Consider the following 25,092-nt stretch of genomic DNA (forward strand, 5'->3'; position numbering starts at 1 on the left):
CAATTGATGGCTCCCAGCAGCTTTTGGAGGTTATTCAAATTTTGTACATTTTTGTCAATTGTAACTGACTGTGGCCTGATGGTTTTTGAATTAATTTTGAGTCCAAGGTACCTCCAGGGTGCTTCCTTCTGTATTTTTTCAGGGGAGATTTCTAAGTCATGAGAATTTAGAGCCAAAATGACCGAATTCAAAGTTTCTTCCACAGCCAATTCTGTATTAGCACAGATCAGAACATCATCCATATAGTGAAAGATGATGGATTTGTTAAACTTCTGCCTAATTGGTGATAGAATTTTTGCAACAAACATTTGACAAAGGGTTGGTGAGTTTTTCATCCCCTGAGGAAGCACCCGCCACTGGAACCTGCGGTGAGGTTCACAAACATTAATTGCTGGGACAGAGAATGCAAACTTAGCCGAATCTTCCGAATTAAGAAAAATGTGAAAGAAGTAGTCTTTGATGTCAATAACAACCATGGGCCATTCAGCAGGTAGCATAGATGGGGATGGCATACCTTGCTGTAGGGCTCCCATGGGTTCCAGGACTTCATTTACCTTGCGCAGGTCCTGGAGAAGTCTCCAGGATCCTGAGGATTTTGGATGACAAACACTGGAGTATTCCACGGACTAATGGAAGGCTCCAGGTGTCCTTTTGCCAATTCCTGATCAACCAATTTGTTTAAAATTTGCAGCTTTTGGCTAAGCAGGGGCCACTGACTTACCCAGACCGGAACCTCCGTTTTCCAAGTCAGTTTGGGTAGCTGCAATCGCTCAGTGACCCTCCCTAAAAATTTGTTTGCAGTCCAATATGCCACTGTTCCATGGCATCTCGTCCCCATAACGTTACCGGTACGTTCAGTATGAATGGTCGGAGAGTTGCACATCTGCCCTCCTGCCCGTGGATGGTAACCACTTCCGAGCTTTGGACAGGCTGTTGTGAGCCACCCACACCAGTAACTTTGATGTTAGTACTGTGGGCTGGCCAGCTAGGAGGCCAGTCCCGGGAAGCTATTATAGTAATGTCCGCGCTGGTATCCAAAAGGCCTGTGACAGTAATTTCTTGTGGACTACGAAATCCTGAAAGGGAAACAGAGCATGTTAGAAAGGGCCTCTCTGCTTGCACAGTTGTTGTCCAATTGACTTGTAGTCCACCGCTGACTGTGAGTTCTTCATCTCGTGACATGAGATTCACTAGAGCGGTTACTGAAACCATCTTTGCCACTGGAAAGCAGTCGACTTCTACAGGTGGGAGAGAGGCAAAAATGCAAATGAAAATATTATGTTCATTAAGTCCAGTTAGTAATGTTGGTAATACTGTAATTCCTTTTTCTCGTGCTGCCAGGTGTGAGATGACCAAGTATGTTTCATTCGGGTCTAATTCAGGGTCAGGGTCACATGGTGAGGGTACTGCTTGCATAATTTGCTGGTCATAATTAAGTCGGACTGTAGGGAAGGGTAGGGCTAATATGATCCACGCTAACTGCTGTGGTTTGCTGGCACTTGCTGGAAGGACGGGCTGCGAAGGATGGAGCGCAGTTGTGGGGGTGTTGGTGTCATAGCACCACCCCGGGCGCTGGTCTCCCCGTTTCCCGACAGCTCACAGTCGCACTGTCTAAGATCTGCCATTGAATTAAAAGTCACTTTTCTCTTTGAGTCTGGTGACTTTTTAGGAGGCAGTAGTTCTCCATAGATGTTAGTAAGAGACCTGCAATCTTTTGTCCAGTGTCTACCTTTTCCACACCGCTTGCACGGCGTCCTTGGAAGCTCAGTCTTTGTAGTTAATTGTGGGCAGTTCTTTTTAATATGTCCTGTCTCACCACAGTGAAAACAGGTTTGTGGCCCGGCCAAAGCGTCAGCTATTAACCTCACTTTGTGAGAATCAGACCCCACATTCTTACAGGCCTCTATCATCTCCAGGAGTGTAGGATCCTTTAGCATTTTTAAGGCTTGTTGGCAATCCTCGTTAGCCTTTTCAATCACAAGTTTATTAAACAGAATGTCTTGGCTTTCCTTTTGCTGTACTTGCCATGCTATAGCTTCCCTTAGCCGGGTTATAAAGTCCACAAAAGGTTCTGTTGAGCCCTGATGAATTAGGGTGAAGGAGGGTGTTTGGACATATGCATCAGCAACCTTTTTAAAGGTCTTTTTTTTCCACGATGCCCCCCGTGCCTCTCCTGCTTCAGTTGTGAAATCTGGACACTTGTTCCTATAATGGAGTTACCAAAAATAACTTTGAGGTTAATATCAGCAGAAATGACTGCATTTCTCATATGATAGGGTCGCGTTAACCTCATCTTTACAAATTCTGAGGATGACGATTATTACTGAGGGCATGGTTATTTCAAAATATACCTCCTGTGCTTGACTGAGATCTTTGCCCTCCCTCGTCCTTGTTTTAGAGCTTTTCCTGCTTCAAGCACCACGTGCAGCTGCTGCAGAAAGGACGTGTCCCCTCTGAGTCTTGTGTCCCAGACCTGGGCACAGGATCTCCTGGACACCCACAGGAAACCCAAGTGCCACTGGAAACCTCCTTGGCCAGGACTGGACCTTTGAGGGTGGGATTCACACGGTTGTCCTTGTTCAGCCAGGGATTTCACTCCAGTTCAGGCAGAGATAGAGGACATGAAAAAGGTGCTTCCGTGGTGCCATATCCCCTGAATTCAGACACCCGTGTAGGTCAAGCATATCCAATGAACATCCTAACAGTGCCTCGGACCTCTCTAGACTGGCATTTGGAGACCGGGCAAGGTCACAGAGATGGCGTGAATTGTCAGAATGTTTCTGCAGGGTCTTCATCCAAACTGGCTGAAGGTCCTGTCCCAGCAGCACCTGCAGGGGTGGGACAGAAAGAAACCACAGCAAGTACCAATGACCAACAGCCTGCAACTGCTTTCAGAGAAATCAACAGTGCTTTTCTGGGCTGCTACTGGTGGGAAACTGATGTCTGAGTCTCTGGGTTCAGATGAGCAGAACAGGGCAGAAAAGAAGCCTCTGTTTTTCCCCATGCCCAGAAGACTGTACTCTGATCAAGGAGATTACAAGGAACAGTGTTTCATTGTTATCCAAAGGCTATCTGGAACTATGTGGTGCTGAGCAAGAACCATGGCTTGGCACTGGAATCTCCTGCTTGCTCAGTGATCCTTGTGAGCTTTCTGGGATAAGCAGGAGCAGGTGAGCTGCTTGTGCAAGGGACAGCCTGCAAAATTACTCTTTTTTCAGTAATGACACATTACCCAGAGAAGATAGAGCCAAAATATCTCCATACCAAATGGATCCAAGCAAGTGCCCTGTCGTTCAGCTGCCACCAACTCTGCTGTGAATCTCACCTCTAAACCTGCCTGTGACCCTGAATACTCTCTGTGTTCCCTCTGCTCGCCTCCAGTTCCTACTTCCTTCTAGGTGTCCTCATCCAAGAAAAGCTGCAGGAGGCCTTCAGCCCTGGACGTTATAGCTACTCACATCACCAAGGGAACAAGTGAAATGGGAGAAATCCCAGAACCCCTGGGATCTCATATCAGGCAGCTCCAAGGTTGCTGTTCACGTCATTTGTTAAACCAGGCATTCAATGGATCTGCCCTGGCACGGGAGGATCAGGCACCAAGTCACAGGAGGGAGAAACGCCCTAAAAATTATCTGAGTCTTCCAGCAGCACGAGTACTTCCCAACACAGCGAGCCCAGGGACTACAGGGGGGTGGGAGGTGAAGTTCAGGGAAACTATAATGAAGGCTGGACACAAAAAGTAGGAAGCAACTTACAATTTCTTTCGTGACTTCCCCTTAGGACATCAAAATTCCAACTCCATTATTTCTTCAACCACTACCAGAATTAGGGAAGAAAATGATACAGAGAACGCAATATAATGATTTTTCCACACACTTTTGAATTGTTTCCTGACTTCAAATTTTTTTGTTGCTCAATACTTCACCAACACGGAAGGATTCTGTACTTTTGGATGACACCACTCGTCTTCTTACACGCTTCCTATCACCACACGTGCAAATGATCAAATGGCCAAGGGGAAGTGAAAATTTAACACACAGGAACGGGATACAGATCCAGCTACCTTGGACCTCATAGATTCTGAAATTTGTGGTTTCGAATCTCTCATACCCTGTACAGAATCACAGAGACACCAAGCAGGTGAGGTTGGAAGGGAACTGGAGAAATCATCTGGTCCAACCCCCCTTCTCAAACAGGGACAACTGGAACCATTTGACCAGAACCTCATTCAAAGGTTTTGAATATTTCCAAGGATGGAGACTCCATCACCTGCCCAGGTAACAGTGTCTGTAAGACTCAGAGACCAGTCTGGGGCTCACTGTCCTTGTTAAATTTCCTTCTCCATATGACATCACTTGGAGATGTACCTTGATCTGGTAAGAGGCACCAGGCACAAACTGCAACATGAGAAATTTTGATTCAATGTGTGGAAAATTTTCTTTTGGTGCTTTGTAACATGAGGCAGATCAAATATTGGAACAAGGTGAGAAAACTAAGGGTAAAGGGGAGAATGTAAATGAAAATGAGGAGCCGTTGCACTATGACCATAATCAGTGCCAGACCATAAAGTTTGCCAAGATGATGAGACTTGAAACCAAGTCCCAGTTGTAACTTCTACAAACTGACACCCCAAAATAAAGTAGTATAAAGTTAAACAAATGAGAAGGGTCCAGACAGTTCTCAAATTTGGAAATTAATATTTGCAATCAATTGGGAACCTTAGCGCAAGGGGATGAGAGACACCTCGAGAAAGAACAATAAAGTGGTGAGTTAAGTCAGGATGCAAAATGGGATTTGCTCTTCCACTTTGAAATATCTTATAGACAGGTTAGGAATGTTTGTTCTAGTACTGATTTACTTGTTGAAATCTCAGAAACAATTACTAACCATGAATATTCCTGACCCCTAAACTCAGACAAATAATAAACAGCTATTTTGCCTTGAGATAAAGGAGGTGAAATAGAGCAACACATGCGGATGTGCTCCAAAACAAACATGTAAGATTAGTTATCAGGTGGGACATCTCTACACTGGCTGAAGGTGTAAAAAGTCAAGGCTATTTCTGATGAAAACTCCCCCAAGTTCTTTCAAGTTTTGGTGGCAGTTGTTTTTAACACTGTCTTCAGCTTTTTCACACCCCACCTTTGCTCCCTTTTCATCTGTTCTGCAATAACTCACTTGCAGCTGGACTCTGAACTGTGTCTGTTTTGTGCGGCACGGATGTGCACAGACTTCACCAAACCTGACCCTCTTCTCCCAGTGGTGGTCCTGCAGATTTGGAGTCTCATGTCCCATTTGAGACACATGATCCCAACAAGGACACAGTCCTAAAACAGGACTCCTTAGCGCAAGGGCTGCCCAGAAAGGCCTTGGGGGGGTTTCTTCACAATGGAGCATTGTTGGCACTTCCTGGGGAAAGAACCACTTGAACCCCCATGGTCTTGGCTACCACCCCAAGAGCTCTGGAGCCACTTGTGCCCATGGCCAGTTTCCCCTTTGAGAATCCCTTGGCTCCATGTGTCAGAAGAGCTGGGAGGAGCAGTGAGAGCAGGGCAGAGTAGGGTGGGGGCCAAGGGGCAGGAGGGCTTTGCAGGGAGGATGCTGCCCCAGAGGGACAGGCAACACCAGAGGGATGCTACCCCAGGGACGACTAGTGCTCCGGGCTCACGGAGTTCAGAAATGAAAGTGGGGGCTCTGCAGGTGCAGCGGCCTCAGTGGGGGCTGAGGCAGGGCCCCCGCTTACCACAGCCCCTCCTCGTGGGAAAGGCCCTGCCAACCACAGACAGGTAGCAGGACCAGTCCCAGCTGCTCTGTAAGGTACGGGCCAGGTAGCTCTTGAAACGCTGTGCAGAGCTCAACCCACAGCAGAAACATCCAGGAGAGGCTGTTCCTGCTGTGCCCAAACAATTTTGGACAGCTGGGATGTGCCAGGCTGTACCCTGCTCACCCGGTCTTCCTCCTCCTCCTCCTGCTGCTGTGGCTGGTGCTGAGTGAGTTGGGGGCTGGCTTTGCCTTGGGGCTCAGCACTGGAGGCCTGCTGCGCAGGACAGGACAGGGTCCGACCCGGGTACAGGCCAGGATATATGGGAAAGGGTGTGTGGAGCACAGGGAAAAGAACTGCTTTAGGGAGGGCAGGAGGACAGTTACTTCCCGCAGCTCCCATGGATGGACCTCTGAATAATGGGGGCGGTTTCCAGCCCCTCTGAGGGAGTCTGGTTCATGGCATTAGACTTGGCATATTCTTAAGTGCTTCAGGGAGCCAGACGCATCCACCTGGAATCACAAAACCAATCAAAATGGGTTAGGTGAAGTGTCAAACAGGAGCCAAAGTACCCGTAGAATGGAGCCACGTGGCTGGGAAGGTTCTGACCCAGTACAGGCTTAACAGTGGGAACGTGGACAGGGGCACCGGGACAAGCTGGGTTGCTACCCCTCTGCCCAAAACCCTCTGTACCCCATGGTGCAGGTGCCGATGTGATACATCAGGACATCTGCAGCTCCCCAGGGGATGGTGAGTACAGGGACACATCCTGTAAAGGGAGGTGTTTGGTGCTGGAGATGGAAACAGGAAAGGGTTTTGTTCCCTGTGTGAATCCCAGGAGAGGAAATTCACCCCTCCCAGAACCGAGGTATTTCCCAGCCCTTAAAACAGTAACAAAGTCTTGGGCCATTACTCCCACTATCCTCCTCTGAGTCTGGAGAAAGGTGAGGGCATTTGACACAGACATGCAGGAGAAAGGTGGGAATTGTGGACTGGAGGGCTGCTGAGCAGGGCAGGACAGGGCCCACCCCGGGCACAGGGCAGAACCCAGGGAAAGGGAGTGTGGAGCAGCAGTGCAGCAATGAGGGGCAGAGCTGCTTTGGGGACAGCAGGAGGAAGATTGCTTGCTGCAACTCCCTTGGACCTCTAAGAAATGGGGGTGATTTTCAACCCCTCTAAGTGGGTTTGAGTGAGACCTGGTAGATGCTGAAGTGCTTTAAGGAGCCAGAGGCATCCATTTGGAATCACAAACCCACCCAAAATTGGCTCTGATATGACAAAGATTCCTCCATGGCTAAGAGCAAAATACTCCTGCTGTGCAATGCCTTGAACTTGGGGTGCATGTTGGGGGCTGCTGATGCTGAAAACCCAAGACCCTCAACTGCCCCAGAGCAAACCTTTCCCTATTCTCCCAACAGACCAGAACATGCCAGGGGGCAGCTCCCTGACCTGGGCTCTGTTGGGCCTGGGAGTGTCTCCTTGGAGTGTGCTCCATTACCATGACTCACCTGCGAAGTTCAGGTTCTTAGAAACACTGAGGGGAGAGTTCCTCACTGGACAGCTGTTTTTCTTGTGCTGGTATCTACATGTGTATGTCCCTGTGCTCCCCATCGTCATGGGGAAGAGCATGTAGTAGTTGCCCTTCCGATGTTGAGCTCTAAGGCCGTGCACCTCCACCCCATCCTTGCAGAAGATGATTCGGGTGGCAGGAGACTTCTGATCAATTACCCACCAAAACAAAACCTGTTCGTCATTCTGTGCAACAGTGGGGATCAAAGAGAGATCAGGAGCTGGGAGGTCACATGGAGAGATGGAGCTCAGGACTGGAACTTTCAGATCACCTCCCCTAAACTGTCCCAAAGCAGCTTCACCCCACGGTATGAATCCTGCATCCCTGACAGGGAAAGAGTCAAGCTACACAACACATCCCCCTACCAGTTTGGGCAATGATTGATGGCACCAAGAGCATTCTCTGGAGAGACGGGTAGAACCAGAGGACAACAAATTGCATTTCAGGTGGCTTCAGTTCTCCAGGTTCCGCCTGCCCAGCTCAGCATCAAGTTGCAACCATCCCCCAATCCCCTCCCTGAGAGAGGGACACTTCCCCCTTCAAGCACCACCAGAGCTCAGGGGCTTGAGGTTGTATTGCTGAACCCTCCCCTTACCTTGAGCCCTTAGGAGTGTGTGACTGCCCAGCAAACCCCAGCCTGCCCTTAATACCGTTTCTAGAGGACAGACAAATGCTGGTCTTTCTTCTTTGACTGGGTTAAAACAAAAAATCAGAAACGTTTGTGGGAGGAAATACCTTGTTCCTTCACAATTCAGCATAGGAGGGGGCTGTTCTGCTCTCCCTCAGTTGCTCTCTTTAATCAATTTGGAGACCTCTTGATAACATAGAATTGAAAATGGCACTGATTGTTTTTCCATTTTTCTTCCAATTTGCCCTCTTTTCCATAAAATGTGTGGAAATTTCTGACACATTCTGTGCTCCGGGATCAACTGTAACTGGTTATTTTGTTGTTGTTTAAAGCTTTTATTTTTGTTTTCTCATCAACTTTCCAAAGTTTTCTTGAGTCTGGAGAATCACTGAAACATAGAATGGTTTGGGTTAGAAGGGACCTTAAAGATCATCTCGTTCCACCTCCCTGCCATGGTTGAGGACAGATCCCCATAGACCAGATAGCTCCAAGTCCTGACCAGAAAATTTTGGCCAGGGAAGGTCAAAAGTGTGACATTTAGGTGCATTTAGAGAATCACATTAAAGCTTGGGAAACACCCCTCAGGGTAAGCATGTTCCAGTGCAATTCCATTTCTGATCAAAAGGGTCTGTGATCCATCTAAGACCATTCTCTAGACCATTCTCTATGCGGTTTATAGTGTGAGATTATACGAGAAACATCCACCTGGAACCACAAACCCAATGAAAACAAGCTTGGGGAGGGTGTCAAGCCTGGAGACAAGACACTCAGGACGGAGCCCCATGGGTTGAATGGTTCCTGCCTAGCACAGGCTCAGCAGCGGGAAAGTGGACGGGGTACAGGGGTTGAGCTGGGTTGCTGCCCCTCTGACCAAAACTCTCTGTGCCCCCCGATGCAGGTGCTGGTGTGATGGCCCAGGACATCTGCAGCTCCCCAAGGGATGGTGAGTACAGGGATAGGTCTTGTGAAAGTATTTCTTTGGGGCTGGAGATGGGAAGGTGTCCCCAGGTATGAACCCCTGACGGGGAAACTCTTTCCCTTCCAGAACAGAGTCTTTTTCGATCCCTGACAAGAGTTATGCTGTCCGGGGCCATCCCTTTGCCGTCTCTGCAGGTGACCTCCAAGCTCCGTCCCTCCATATGAAAACCAATGTCACTTTGGATGCAACACAGGAAGGAGAACAGATTTTGTTTCAGTGCCAGTCATGAAGTCTGCTCTCACCCGAATTTTCTTCTGCAAGGATGGGGTGGATTTTCACAGCCTGAAAGCCCAACAGAAGAAGGGGAGCTACTACATGTTCTTCACCACAATGAGGAGGAGCACGGGGTCATACACCTGTGGATACCAGCACAAGGACAACAGTAGCCGAGTGAGGAACTCTGCCCTCAGTTCTCCCAGAACCTGAAAGTCACAGGTAAGTCCTGGGAGTTGGGGACGGGCAGGAAACACTCCCAGGTCCCTCAGAACCCAGGTGAGGGAGGGGAACCTGCCCGACCCCACCACATGTCATATCCCCAGGCAGTTGGGATGCTGGGGATCAATGTGCAGTTCAGTGCAGCCCTTGCCACCGGGGACACTCTTCCCAGTCCCAGGAGAGAATCCTGCTCCTCTCCTGCCCCAGCATCATGGAAAGGGGAGAGTGGTGGTGCCAGATCTAATGCAGAGCCATAACTGTGCAGTGCCGCGGTCCGAAGAGGGGAGGCGAATGGGGCCGCGAAACGGCACGGATCCCAGACACAAAGGTGGGGTGCAGGTAGAATCTTTAATCCAGCGTGCACATAGGGTTTTTATCCGGAGGGAAAGGGCCAGAACATAGGGTGGAGCAGGAGACAGACAGGTCGGGGGACAAACCGGGATTGAGCCGTGGGCAAAACAGGGGGGGGAAAAGCGCAGGAGGGACCAGGGGAGGAGAGGGCGAATGGGGGCTGTCTCCTGCCGCAGCTTCTCCAGCCAGTCGGCAGAGAGGAGAGAGGTGCGGGGGGGGGGGGTGAGCAGGCCGGGGCATGCCCGGAAGATACAAATTCGGGGGAAACACACAATGTGTAAAGTCCATTCAATCGTTGTACATATTTTTCCATTTCCGGAATCGTCCCATTCCGATTCCTGGTCCTCGACATCTCGCCCTCTGTTGTTTAAATCAGGCACGGCTAAAAAGATATTTTTTGGGATGGTCTTCCTGCAGCATGCTGTGACACAGGAGATGGTTAATAACAACACAAACAGGAGAAGTAAAATTTCAAAACAGGCTAACAGGATTTGCTTAAGCCAATTAGGTAAACTGGGTAAACTCAGCGTGACAAATAAGTCATCGGTGGAGAGCTTTGGTGACATTCGTATGTCACTGACCAGGTCTCGTAACTCTTTGATGCTTTTGAACACGGATTGGGAACGGTCAGAGAAATTGAGGCAACACATGCCTTCAAACTCCTGACACCCATGGCCATGCATTAAAAGGAGAAAGTCTATCGTGGCCCTGTTTTGGAGGGATACCTCTTGCAGTTTTAGGGTGTCTTTAACCAGACCCTCTAGGGCAACGCTGGTGGCATTAGCCTCTTTTGCCATCCAGCATCCCAGGTGTGTTAGGAGGTTGAGGGAATGTGCTGTGCCAACCCCTGGGAACACAGCAAAAGCGCTCCAAAAATTCAGGGTTTTTGACCATAAGGATATTAGAGGGTCACAATTTTCTGGGATTGGCTGAACAATGCTGCTCACTGATTTATAAGGGGAAGATCTTTTAGATCGAGTTGGCGCTGATGGAATTTGGCTTGAGAAACGGAATCTACCGGGGTTAAAGAGAGTTGCCCCATAGTACAGGGGCCTCCTACCGGATAGGAGGGGACACCCACCCAGGCTCTCTCTCTGCAGATTAAAAACTTCCCCTCCGGCAACGCTATTGGTTTTGCGCCGACCGCCTCAGTGATTATTTTTTCGGGCACAGTGTTATTGCACCAGAGGGAGATGTTTTGATAAATTTCTTTATAGGGAGTCACTTTGTGGCTAGGAATTTTGACAGCGGTGTTTGGTGTAAAGAGAAAACAATGGTTTGTAATTATTGATCCCATAATTTCAATTTCCATGGGCTCCTCCGTCCCATATGAGGGGGATTCAAAATGTACCTTTGGGCTTTCATTTGTGGGTATTCCAATTAGACACGTTTGAAACAGGTTATTAATGTTTGACAGGGACAGGCAGATGGCCTCACTTCCTGTCTCCTTAGCTAATTTTACCCAGATGTTCTCTGAATTGGCGTAAGCCCAGTTTGGAAGCGCTGCTGCGATTCCCGATGTCCTTTGCTTGGTTCCTAGGTCGAGGAGGATGATGAAGAGGCAGGCACAGGTGTAGCGCATGGTGGATCCTGGTAGATCTTGACTCTCTTTGCTGGGACCCACTTCGGGCCTGTCTCGGTAGAAACACAGGCGTGTCCTTTCCCCCACGTGATGAGAGGAAAAGGACCCGTCCATTTGTCAGTTAAAATACAACACTTTGGCCTTCCTTGTATCCTGGTTTGACACTGAATGGAAGTGCCTTTCAATGGGACTTCTACTTATGGTTATGTCAGGTTCTTCCAATTTATTTAAAAAATTTAAAACGTATGTGATTTTGTCCAATCTTTCTTGGGGAGTCATACCTATACTCCCCCTGTTTTGTTTTTTGATTAAATTTTTGATGTTTTGGTGAGCTCTTTCCACAATACCTTGTCCCGTAGGGTTATGTGGGATCCCAGTGATATGGTGGATACCCCAGGCATTAAAGAATGCCTCACTTTCTTTTGATATGTATGAGGGGGCATTATCGGTTTTGGCTTGTTTTGGGACCCCCGTTCTCGCAAATGCAGATAGAAAATGCCTTTTGACATCTCGATTTTTCTCACCCAAATGCGCTGTTGCTACTATCATTTTGGAAAAAGTGTCAATTGACACATGCACGTACTTTAATGTTCCAAATTCTGGTATATGTGTCACGTCTGACTGCCAAATTTCCAGTGGCTCCAGCCCTCTGGGGTTAGTACCCTCAGATTTAAGCGGGGCCACTGCCTGGCAGTCGGGACAGGTCCTTAGGATTTCTTTTGCCTGATTTAATTTTAATCCAAATTGTTTCTGCAGCGAGCGGGCATTCTGGTGGAAGAATTCATGTGAGAGTCTGGCTTACTGGTATAAATTTGGTACCGCCACCATACCTGCTAGCTGATCTGCTATCTGGTTCCCCTCCGCTACGGGACCTGGTAGAGCTGTGTGGGATCGGGTATGCACTACATAATACTTGAATTTCCTGTTTTGGATGAAAAACAACAATCTGGTTAGCAAACCAAAGAGGAGCTGATTAGAGACATGCTTCAGATATGCGTTTTCAATCCTTTTTACTATGCCCACCACATAAGCCGAATCAGAAACAATGTTTATTGCTTCATTTTGAAATATATCAAAGGCACGTACAACTGCTGATAGCTCAACAATTTGGGGGGAACCCTGGACTTTATGAATATCTTGTTGCCAATTGCCACCTTGTTTCCAAACAATGACTGCTTTTCCAGTTTTTCCCGAACCATCTGTAAAGATTGTTTTGGCTTTTTTGATTGGAATTTCAGACTGCATAATTTCTAGTCTAATTGAGATTTGGGCTAATCTCTGTACAAATTGACAAGCTGGGAGGTGGAATTTTACCTCTGCTGGGTATCCACTGATGGCTATTTGGAAATCGATTGAAGACTTCAGCAGTTGTTCAAGCTGTTCTGAAGTCAATGGGAGGTAAACGCAGTCTGGTTCCCTTCCACTGAGCTCTAAACACCTCATACGGCCTTTATGAATTAGCTTACCAATCATTTCCACTAAAGTGACAATTGTTTTTGAAAACTGGTGAGGAAGAAATAACCATTCCCATAAGTAGAAGTCGCCTTGGTCACTAGAGAACTGGCCTAGGATAGCCAGAGGTTGTTTGGTCTCCCGCAGGACGATTAGTGAAGAAGGCAGGCCCTCCACCTTTCTGAACACCTACCTTTCTGATATCTTCTTTTCCACCACTTGAAGGGCTTTCTCAGCCTCTTCTGTGACGGACCTGGGGGAGGACAGGTCTGCATCTCCTTTTAGAAGCTCAAAAAGGGGCTGTAGATCAGTGGTTGTGATCCCAGGCACAGGGCGTACCCAATTGATGGCTCCCAGCAGCTTTTGGAGGTTATTCAAATTTTGTACATTTTTGTCAATTGTAACTGACTGTGGCCTGATGGTTTTTGAATTAATTTTGAGTCCAAGGTACCTCCAGGGTGCTTCCTTCTGTATTTTTTCAGGGGAGATTTCTAAGCCATGAGAATTTAGAGCCAAAATGACCGAATTCAAAGTTTCTTCCACAGCCAATTCTGTATTAGCACAGATCAGAACATCATCCATATAGTGAAAGATGATGGATTTGTTAAACTTCTGCCTAATTGGTGATAGAATTTTTGCAACAAACATTTGACAAAGGGTTGGTGAGTTTTTCATCCCCTGAGGAAGCACCCGCCACTGGAACCTGCGGTGAGGTTCACAAACATTAATTGCTGGGACAGAGAATGCAAACTTAGCCGAATCTTCCGAATTAAGAAAAATGTGAAAGAAGTAGTCTTTGATGTCAATAACAACCATGGGCCATTCAGCAGGTAGCATAGATGGGGATGGCATACCTTGCTGTAGGGCTCCCATGGGTTCCAGGACTTCATTTACCTTGCGCAGGTCCTGGAGAAGTCTCCAGGATCCTGAGGATTTTTGGATGACAAACACTGGAGTATTCCACGGACTAATGGAAGGCTCCAGGTGTCCTTTTGCCAATTCCTGATCAACCAATTTGTTTAAAATTTGCAGCTTTTGGCTAAGCAGGGGCCACTGACTTACCCAGACCGGAACCTCCGTTTTCCAAGTCAGTTTGGGTAGCTGCAATCGCTCAGTGACCCTCCCTAAAAATTTGTTTGCAGTCCAATATGCCACTGTTCCATGGCATCTCGTCCCCATAACGTTACCGGTACGTTCAGTATGAATGGTCGGAGAGTTGCACATCTGCCCTCCTGCCCGTGGATGGTAACCACTTCCGAGCTTTGGACAGGCTGTTGTGAGCCACCCACACCAGTAACTTTGATGTTAGTACTGTGGGCTGGCCAGCTAGGAGGCCAGTCCCGGGAAGCTATTATAGTAATGTCCGCGCTGGTATCCAAAAGGCCTGTGACAGTAATTTCTTGTGGACTACGAAATCCTGAAAGGGAAACAGAGCATGTTAGAAAGGGCCTCTCTGCTTGCACAGTTGTTGTCCAATTGACTTGTAGTCCACCGCTGACTGTGAGTTCTTCATCTCGTGACATGAGATTCACTAGAGCGGTTACTGAAACCATCTTTGCCACTGGAAAGCAGTCGACTTCTACAGGTGGGAGAGAGGCAAAAATGCAAATGAAAATATTATGTTCATTAAGTCCAGTTAGTAATGTTGGTAATACTGTAATTCCTTTTTCTCGTGCTACCAGGTGTGAGATGACCAAGTATGTTTCATTCGGGTCTAATTCAGGGTCAGGGTCACATGGTGAGGGTACTGCTTGCATAATTTGCTGGTCATAATTAAGTCGGACTGTAGGGAAGGGTAGGGCTAATATGATCCACGCTAACTGCTGTGGTTTGCTGGCACTTGCTGGAAGGACGGGCTGCGAAGGATGGAGCGCAGTTGTGGGGGTGTTGGTGTCATAGCACCACCCCGGGCGCTGGTCTCCCCGTTTCCCGACAGCTCACAGTCGCACTGTCTAAGATCTGCCATTGAATTAAAAGTCACTTTTCTCTTTGAGTCTGGTGACTTTTTAGGAGGCAGTAGTTCTCCATAGATGTTAGTAAGAGACCTGCAATCTTTTGTCCAGTGTCTACCTTTTCCACACCGCTTGCACGGCGTCCTTGGAAGCTCAGTCTTTGTAGTTAATTGTGGGCAGTTCTTTTTAATATGTCCTGTCTCACCACAGTGAAAACAGGTTTGTGGCCCGGCCAAAGCGTCAGCTATTAACCTCACTTTGTGAGAATCAGACCCCACATTCTTACAGGCCTCTATCATCTCCAGGAGTGTAGGATCCTTTAGCATTTTTAAGGCTTGTTGGCAATCCTCGTTAGCCTTTTCAATCACAAGTTTATTAAACAGAATGTCTTGGCTTTCCTTTTGCTGTACTTGCCATGCTATAGCTTCCCTTAGCCGGGTTATAAAGTCCACAAAAGGTTCTGTTGAGCCCTGATGAATTAGGGTGAAGGAGGGTGTTTGGACATATGCATCAGCAACCTTTTTAAAGGTCTTTTTTTTCCACGATGCCCCCCGTGCCTCTCCTGCTTCAGTTGTGAAATCTGGACACTTGTTCCTATAATGGAGTTACCAAAAATAACTTTGAGGTTAATATCAGCAGAAATGACTGCATTTCTCATATGATAGGGTCGCGTTAACCTCATCTTTACAAATTCTGAGGATGACAATTATTACTGAGGGCATGGTTATTTCAAAATATACCTCCTGTGCTTGACTGAGATCTTTGCCCTCCCTCGTCCTTGTTTTAGAGCTTTTCCTGCTTCAAGCACCACGTGCAGCTGCTGCAGAAAGGACGTGTCCCCTCTGAGTCTTGTGTCCCAGACCTGGGCACAGGATCTCCTGGACACCCACAGGAAACCCAAGTGCCACTGGAAACCTCCTTGGCCAGGACTGGACCTTTGAGGGTGGGATTCACACGGTTGTCCTTGTTCAGCCAGGGATTTCACTCCAGTTCAGGCAGAGATAGAGGACATGAAAAAGGTGCTTCCGTGGTGCCATATCCCCTGAATTCAGACACCCGTGTAGGTCAAGCATATCCAATGAACATCCTAACAGTGCCTCGGACCTCTCTAGACTGGCATTTGGAGACCGGGCAAGGTCACAGAGATGGCGTGAATTGTCAGAATGTTTCTGCAGGGTCTTCATCCAAACTGGCTGAAGGTCCTGTCCCAGCAGCACCTGCAGGGGTGGGACAGAAAGAAACCACAGCAAGTACCAATGACCAACAGCCTGCAACTGCTTTCAGAGAAATCAACAGTGCTTTTCTGGGCTGCTACTGGTGGGAAACTGATGTCTGAGTCTCTGGGTTCAGATGAGCAGAACAGGGCAGAAAAGAAGCCTCTGTTTTTCCCCATGCCCAGAAGACTGTACTCTGATCAAGGAGATTACAAGGAACAGTGTTTCATTGTTATCCAAAGGCTATCTGGAACTATGTGGTGCTGAGCAAGAACCATGGCTTGGCACTGGAATCTCCTGCTTGCTCAGTGATCCTTGTGAGCTTTCTGGGATAAGCAGGAGCAGGTGAGCTGCTTGTGCAAGGGACAGCCTGCAAAATTACTCTTTTTTCAGTAATGACACATTACCCAGAGAAGATAGAGCCAAAATATCTCCATACCAAATGGATCCAAGCAAGTGCCCTGTCGTTCAGCTGCCACCAACTCTGCTGTGAATCTCACCTCTAAACCTGCCTGTGACCCTGAATACTCTCTGTGTTCCCTCTGCTCGCCTCCAGTTCCTACTTCCTTCTAGGTGTCCTCATCCAAGAAAAGCTGCAGGAGGCCTTCAGCCCTGGACGTTATAGCTACTCACATCACCAAGGGAACAAGTGAAATGGGAGAAATCCCAGAACCCCTGGGATCTCATATCAGGCAGCTCCACGGACAGTATTTCCACGGTCCTGGACATCTGGGATTGCTGCTGGGAATGCTCTGCTTTCTTTACTTTTCCGGTGGACTCTTGATCAAGGCCTGAGATCTCCATCTTCACGTCATTTCTGGTTGGCTTTCAGTTTTCTCCTCATGGTTTGTATGAGTTATTCCCTCTTCAACCACTTCCTCAGAGATAAAAGAACAAGGAAATTAGGGCCAAAAAATACAAGAGGGATAAGAAGACGGCAGGTGCTCTTGGGTGGTCCCTGCTGGCTGGTCAGCAGCAGCTAGAACACGATGATAAACAAAATTGACTCTTCTGACAACATCTCAAGAGTCAGATCTGCTTCGGGAGCCAGGAGGGCTGAGGTGAGAGGAGAGGGGGAACTTTCCCCTGCAAGCCCAGAAGGGGCAGATCAAGCATTCTGGGTTTGCCACATCGGCACCTCTTTTGGCCCTTTGGGCCACAGTTGCTGCCACCCCCTCAAAGAACAGAGGGGATTTCTGGAACTGGTTGTGTTGTTGTCCCTGCAGGAGGAGAGAGGCACACTCTGTTCCACTGCTGCTTGTCTCTCTGCCCAGAGGTCCCTCCTAGCAGACTCTACAACTGCCTGTGTTTTTTTTACTGTGTTCCTTAGACCTATATTTTTCCAGAAATTGGCATCAACACACTGCAGAAAAAGTTTCACTTTCTGTTCCATCCTCTGCTCTGCCCTCTCTTTCTTCAATTTTTCAAGATGGTTCCTGGCTCCTTCCTCTCACAGGCTCTGCACCTCCTCTCTCCCATGTCCTTCTTCTTCCTTCCAGCTGAATCAGCAGGGGAACATGTGGCACAGGGCACAGAAAACGAGGACATGAGGGAGAGTGAAAAATCCTGACACCTGGAAGAGAGAATGTTAGATGCAATTCTCACCAGACTTTATATCCTAAAGATTTTTCACATCTTTTTTTTAATTTAAAATCCTTGCATATTAGTAAGCCTCATAGTCTTTCTTATGAAATACATCCCTTGCTCCTACTATGGTCAGAGGACAAATACAGACTCACTGGAACAAGGAATAGCAACAACTCTCTCTCCCTCTCCCTTATTTCCTATTTTCCTAAAAGACTCTTTAAGAACGAGACAGAAAACACAGGCGTAAATTTGCAGAGTAAACATGGAGAAATGCATTCACAGTTCAGGTTTCAGTTTTAGAAGGAATATTCAAAGAGTAAACTTTAATCAATGATATACATTGATTAAAAACAGAAACAGGGAAAAAAAAGTACTCGGAAATGCAAATGTATTAAACATATCACATAAAAATCATAACTGCAACTGAACACTTTTTTCTCTACAAGAAATGGTTCCAATAGTGGTGTACATCCCAGATTCTTCACACACTGTTAAAACAGAGTCCAAGATTCCCAGGACTGTTCCCTGTGATTTTGGGAAGAACTGGCGAGGTAATTCAGCTACTCTGCTCTGGGTTGCACGTTGGATGCTGTTCACGTTATTTGTTAAACCAGGCACTCAATGGATCTGCCCTGGCACGGGAGGATCAGGCACCAAGTCACAGGAGGGAGAAACGCCCTAAAAATTATCTGAGTCTTCCAGCAGCACGAGTACTTCCCAACACAGCGAGCCCAGGGACTACAGGGGGGTGGGAGGTGAAGCTCAGGGAAACTATAATGAAGGCTGGACACAAAAAGTAGGAAGCAACATACAATTTCTTTCGTTACTTCTCCTTAGGACATCAAAATTCCATTATTTCTTCAACCACTACCAGAATTAGGGAAGAAAATGATACAGAGAACGCAATATAATGATTTTTCCACACACTTTTGAATTGTTTCCTGACTTCAAATTTTTTTGTTGCTCAATACTTCACCAACACGGAAGGATTCTGTACTTTTGGATGACACCACTCGTCTTCTTACACGCTTCCTATCACCACACGTGCAAATGATCAAATGGCCAAGGGGAAGTGAAAATTTAACACACAGGAACCGGATACAGATCCAGCTACCTTGGACCTCATAGATTCTGAAATTTGTGGTTTCGAATCTCTCATACCCTGTACAGAATCACAGAGACACCAAGCAGGTGAGGTTGGAAGGGAACTGGAGAAATCATCTGGTCCAACCCCCCTTCTCAAACAGGGACAACTGGAACCATTTGACCAGAACCTCATTCAAAGGTTTTGAATATTTCCAAGGATGGAGACTCCATCACCTGCCCAGGTAACAGTGTCTGTAAGACTCAGAGACCAGTCTGGGGCTCACTGTCCTTGTTAAATTTCCTTCTCCATATGACATCACTTGGAGATGTACCTTGATCTGGTAAGAGGCACCAGGCACAAACTGCAACATGAGAAATTTTGACTCAATGTGTGGAAAATTTTCTTTTGGTGCTTTGTAACATGAAGGGGATCAAATATTGGAACAAGGTGAGGAAACTAAGGGTAAAAAGGGGAGAATGTAAATGAAAATGAGGAGCCGTTGCACTATGACCATAATCAGTGCCAGACCATAAAGTTTGCCAAGATGATGAGACTTGAAACCAAGTCCCAGCTGTAACTTCTACAAACTGACACCCCAAAATAAAGTAGTATAAAGTTAAACAAATGAGAAGGGTCCAGACAGTTCTCAAATTTGGAAATTAATATTTGCAATCAATTGGGAACCTTAGCGCAAGGGGATGAGAGACACCTCGAGAAAGAACAATAAAGTGGTGAGTTAAGTCAGGATGCAAAATGGGATTTGCTCTTCCACTTTGAAATATCTTATAGACAGGTTAGGAATGTTTGTTCTAGTACTGATTTACTTGTTGAAAATCTCAGAAACAATTACTAACCATGAATATTCCTGACCCCTAAACTCAGACAAATAATAAACAGCTATTTTGCCTTGAGATAAAGGAGGTGAAATAGAGCAACACATGCGGATGTGCTCCAAAACAAACATGTAAGATTAGTTATCAGGTGGGACATCTCTACACTGGCTGAAGGTGTAAAAAGTCAAGGCTATTTCTGATGAAAACTCCCCCAAGTTCTTTCAAGTTTTGGTGGCAGTTGTTTTTAACACTGTCTTCAGCTTTTTCACACCCCACCTTTGCTCCCTTTTCATCTGTTCTGCAATAACTCACTTGCAGCTGGACTCTGAACTGTGTCTGTTTTGTGCGGCACGGATGTGCACAGACTTCACCAAACCTGACCCTCTTCTCCCAGTGGTGGTCCTGCAGATTTGGAGTCTCATGTCCCATTTGAGACACATGATCCCAACAAGGACACAGTCCTAAAACAGGACTCCTTAGCGCAAGGGCTGCCCAGAAAGGCCTTGGGGGGGTTTCTTCACAATGGAGCATTGTTGGCACTTCCTGGGGAAAGAACCACTTGAACCCCCATGGTCTTGGCTACCACCCCAAGAGCTCTGGAGCCACTTGTGCCCATGGCCAGTTTCCTCTTTGAGAATCCCTTGGCTCCATGTGTCAGAAGAGCTGGGAGGAGCAGTGAGAGCAGGGCAGAGTAGGGTGGGGGCCAAGGTGCAGGAGGGCTTTGCAGGGAGGATGCTGCCCCAGAGGGACAGGCAACCCCAGAGGGATGCTGCCCCAGGGACGACTAGTGCTCCGGGCTCACGGAGTTCAGAAATGAAAGTGGGGGCTCTGCAGGTGCAGTGGCCTCAGTGGGGGCTGAGGCAGGGCCCCCGCTTACCACAGCCCCTCCTCGTGGGAAAGGCCCTGCCAACCACAGACAGGTAGCAGGACCAGTCCCAGCTGCTCTGTAAGGTACGGGCCAGGTAGCTCTTGAAACGCTGTGCAGAGCTCAACCCACAGCAGAAACATCCAGGAGAGGGAGGGTGGTCCTGCAGATTTGGACTCTCATGTCCCATTTGAGACACATGGGCACGACCTGCAATTCCACACATCAGGCACTTTACTAAAGCAATAGCCCAAGTTTGTGCATGCCTTAAATGAAGAGGAAAATAAAGAAATTTATTCTCTGCTTTCCGTCATCAGTCATGTTTGGCCACTTCATGGGAAACAGGGCTTCACTACACAGATAGGCCGCTCAGAAGGTAAGTATTGTAAAAAAATGGATTTCTCCCATTTTCTGTTCTTTTCCTGAGCTTTTGTAGCTGAGCTGGCACGATATATTCTGCAATATACCTTTGGTCCATTTGGCTCACCTACCCTGTGTCTTTCCCCTCCCATGATCTTGCCCCCCATTCAAAGGAGGAAGCTGAAAATGAGGACGCTGTGCCAGTTCTGCTCAGCAGTTGCCAAAGCACTGATGTGGTTAACACAAATGAACTCCAACTGAGACAGACATGTGGGATTCTGCAATGTCTCAGGGTTCCTTTTTTTCCACGATGCCCCCCGTGTCACCGTGACACCGCTGTCGGACGTAGTAGCAGAAAAATTAATCAAAAATTCAGAAGAAATCATCTTAAAATCATGCTAATCCCTTCTTCTACAGTCTAGAATCTACGTATGTGTGAGTGCAGATACTTAGGATTCGGGTAGATGCTCCAAGGAATTCATGGGCTTTGGTCTAGGAAATCTGTCCCCAAAGTTTTCACCGCCTTTTCCTCCTCGGACAGTTCCTGATGCCCGGAGGAAGCTCATGTCCAACAGCAGCTCCATCCCCCACTTCCTCCTCCTGGCATGCGAGGGGTGCAGCTCTTGCAGTTCTGATTCTTCCTGGGCATCTCCCTGGTTGCCCTACTGGGCAACGGCCTCATCCTCAGCACCGTAGCCTGTCACTACCACCTGCACACCCCCAGGGACTTCTTCCTGCTCCACCTCTCCCTCACGAACCTGGGCTGCATCTGCAGCACTGTCCCCAAAGCCATGGCTAATTCTCTCTGGGACAGCAGGGGCATCTCCTACTCAGGATGAGCTGCAGGGGTGTTTTTTGCTTTTCTTCCTGATCCCAGCTGAGGTTACCCTTCTCACCATCATGTCCTACGACTAGTACTTGGACATCTGCAAAACCCGGCACTACAGGACCCATCTGGGCTGCAGAGCTTGTGCCCACGTGGCAGCAACTGCCTGGGCCAACTGGGAAGAGGGTCTGGTTCTGAGGCTGCAGGAACTGCCGCTGGAGATGATAATCCCCTGAACAGTCCAGAACATGCAGTCCCTGTCCCTGTCATCTATTTCCTCCCTTTCTTGCTGCAGGATCAGAAAGGACTGTGCTTCTCTGCTGGGCTGGGGCGGGGCAGGGAGACTGGGGGACAGGGGAGGGGCTGGACTGGGCAGTTCCAGTGAGTAGAAAGCTTCAATGTTCATCTGAAGTGGAGGAGTGGGCAGGGTGGGAGCCCTACAGGGTTGAGGTGGCTCCGGGCTCTGGGAGTGGCAGCAGGAGCCCAGGGATACACTGCCCCGGCTGCAATGAACTGCCTGTGTGTGTGCGCGATGGAAGGACTGGTGTCTCGGAACACCCCAGCATGTGTGAGCAGTGCATCAGTCCAGCTCAGGGGTGGACACCTCTCAGAGCCCTGACACATTTCTGGGTGTGACTCCAGGAAAACCCCCGCTGTGCCAGGGAGTTATCAGATCCTTTGCTGTCACCCTCCTGGTGTCCTGTGTAATGATGAAACTAGAAAAGATGATCATCTTACCCTGTTAATTTTCTAAGGGGAGAAATGTCACTGCTGGAAAGAAATGTCACTGAAGAGGTGAGAACAGGGAACATCATTGTTTCCTCCAACAACAGGTTCCCCGGTAGCCCCAGGGACACCCACGGGGACCCAGAGGGGCAGAGAAAGGGTTACCTTTGGCTCTTACTGTTGCTCATCTGGACCTGGCTCCTGGCACGCAGGGAGCTACTGACAAGCGGGCAGCACTACAAAGACAGAGCTCTGCCCAGGGGCGGGTCCTCTGGTCAGCCCTACAGGGCCGAGGGCACTGCTGTAACCACGAGAGAAGTAAGGCAGAGGGAGGTTAAAGGTAGCGAAAAGATGGGAGGTGTTCAGCTGAGACTTCCCTTGGGGACACTACTTCACACTCCTCTGCAGAGTAAATCTACGGGTGTAGGGCAGTGCCACTTGTGTTCCTGGGGGAATCTCCCAAAACTACCATATCGCACAACTTTGTGCATCTGTCAGGACTCTCTCAGTTTCTCTGTTGCAGAGGAGGAGGATGTTCTCTCCAGGGCAGGTGTTCTCCGCAGTACCATCAGAGGGACAACGCAGGTGGGCTCCTTCTCCCAGGGACGGTTGCCGGGTGGGAAGATGGGGGTGCAACCAGGGGTGCCCAGGGCTGTCCTGCAGAGCAGGGTCCCTGTGCTCCGGGGTTCTTCGTGTCAGGGCAGGGACCCGGCTGACTGCCGGAGTCAGGTCTCATCCTGCCTGGATATTTGCCCACACCTCTACAGGGAGAAGCTGTCGGTGGGTGGCAAGAACACCAGCAGGAGCCAGGCAGGGTCTTCCTGCTGTTGGATGAGTGCTGTGGGAGGTCAGGGCTGCTCCCAGATCCAGATCACACTAGCACATTTCCAAGGGCACTGTCAAATGGGAAGGACAAAGCACAATTATTAGGAAGGAAAGGAGCTTTTCAGAGTCAGTGTTTTCAATTTCCTACTTCTGGGGAATCTGGGGGTTGAGAAATTGAAAAGGAGTTCTCATGTTGGACAAGTCACTGAGACTGCTGAACTGTAGTTTGGAAGGCACAGTGCTTCTGCAAGCAATTTCCTAAAGTGCTTTCGGCCTCTGCTCTTCTTTTGACAGAAGCAGTATCACTTCTGCTGGACCCATCTGTTTTTTCTTGATCTACCCTTTTCCACCTGCAAAAAGAAAAGTTGCCCAGTCAGTGCTCTGCAAACAGGCAGGTTTCTCTCAGGTCAAAGTGAGTGCACAGACATTCGGATGGAGTGTTGACAGGGAAGTCCGGAATGGATTTCTGATATTGAGTCTACTGTTTTGAAAGCAGAAAATGTGTTGAAGTCATCGTTAGCCTTTGAGAGGGAAACAGGAGAAAAATCGGATAAACATGTTGCTAAAAATGAGCTACTTCAAACTGAGGTTTACCACCTTCAAATTCTTGTTAAAATTTGGATGATTCTGAAACAGTCATCTCACTGGTTACCCCCATCAATACGAGAAAATGCCTGTAGTAAAAAGGCATAAAGCCCTCCCAGCCCCTCCAGGAGCCCTCAAATCCCATCCCGTTCCCACAGGACACTCCCAACTTCCCCTCAAACCCTCCCAGGCCATCTGACTGCCTCCTAGACCCGCAAATGCCCACAAGATGTCCCTAAGTCCCTCCCAGTTACCTTCAACTCTCCCAGGACCCCTCAAACCCTCTCCTAGTTGCCGCCTTCCCCTCGAGGACACCACCAAACTCCCTCCCAGTCCCTTCTTACATCCTAACTATTCCCCAAAGCACCTCCCAGTCGCCCCAATCTCCCCAGCTTCCCTCCCAACCCCCAAGCTCTCCCAAACCCCTTCCCCCTTACCTCCACAACCCCCAACCCTTTCTCAGCCTCCCCATTCCTTTCCAAACTCCCTCCCAGTTGCCAGTCCGTGCCCCCAGGTTTGGGTGAGGAGGTGCCCCAGGGTGACGGGCCTACCCTGGCAGGGGGCTGATCCTGCAGCACCTCGGTAGCCACAAAGTGCCCTGAAAGCTCCCACCCACCCTAGAACCACCTCAGCTGCCCCTGTAGGAGAAAAATCCAGACCAGAGTGGAGCAGGGGGCGGAGTTGGGCTGGGAGTTCAATGGACGGGGTCACTGGGAGAGAACGGGAGAGACCGGAATGGGCTGCAGGGGCACTGGGAGAGAGGGGAGACACGGGAATGGGCTGCAGGTGCACTGGGAGAGAGACAGGAAGATTTTTACCCTTTTCCTGGGCACTGGAACACCCTCTGCACCCCCGTTCCTGGCCATGTTGGTTCTCCTTCCCTCCCAAACCACGAACAGGTTTTGGGGCTCCCTTATGGGTCACAGCCAATAGAACGGATGTACTGGAATGACCTCATTGGCAAATTATGCTCGCCCCCTCTCCTGGTACCTGTGAGTCATCCAATAGAACTTCGGTATTTCAACAGGGGCTGCCAGGAGTGGGGTGGTGGTGGCAGGGGAGGGGAGGATCGCGATTGAACCCAATTTGTTCTGATCAATCCCGGCCCCAGGGTCTCCCCCTACCGTGATGGTTTTCATGTGTGTCCCCAACCAGACCATGGTGGTGTCAGGAGAGTTCGGGGGGTCCCGGGGCTCCTGGTGACCCCTCCGAATCTCCCTCAAGACTCTTGAGAAGTACCCAGAGCCCCAAGACTCCTAGGGCCCCTCCGAAATCCCCCCTCCTGGGGGCCACCCCTCCACCTTTCCCCCTCCCTCCCCAAATCTCCTGTGCATCCCCTTAACCCTTGAAAATCTCCTGGGACCACCTCAGACCCCCAGACTTCTCCTGTGGATCCCCAAACCCTCTTCAGGACTCCTGGGCCCTTCCCGACCCCCTCCTAGAATCTTTTGGGTCTCCCCAACCCTTAACGGCA

The 25,092-nt window shown here is 48.7% G+C and overlaps 1 long non-coding RNA gene across 1 annotated transcript; it reads left to right on the forward strand.

Annotated features, from left to right (window-relative positions):
- The first annotated feature begins 1,233 nt into the window (after positions 1 to 1,233).
- On the forward strand, positions 1,234 to 23,476 carry LOC116792848. Its single transcript, XR_004359284.1, has 3 exons — positions 1,234 to 1,244; positions 4,600 to 4,604; positions 23,285 to 23,476. It is a non-coding gene; the product is annotated as an uncharacterized LOC116792848 (long non-coding RNA).
- The last annotated feature ends 1,616 nt before the right edge of the window (positions 23,477 to 25,092 follow it).

The sequence above is a fragment of the Chiroxiphia lanceolata genome, chromosome 12 (assembly GCF_009829145.1).
Source record: "Chiroxiphia lanceolata isolate bChiLan1 chromosome 12, bChiLan1.pri, whole genome shotgun sequence".
Taxonomy (NCBI): domain Eukaryota; kingdom Metazoa; phylum Chordata; class Aves; order Passeriformes; family Pipridae; genus Chiroxiphia; species Chiroxiphia lanceolata.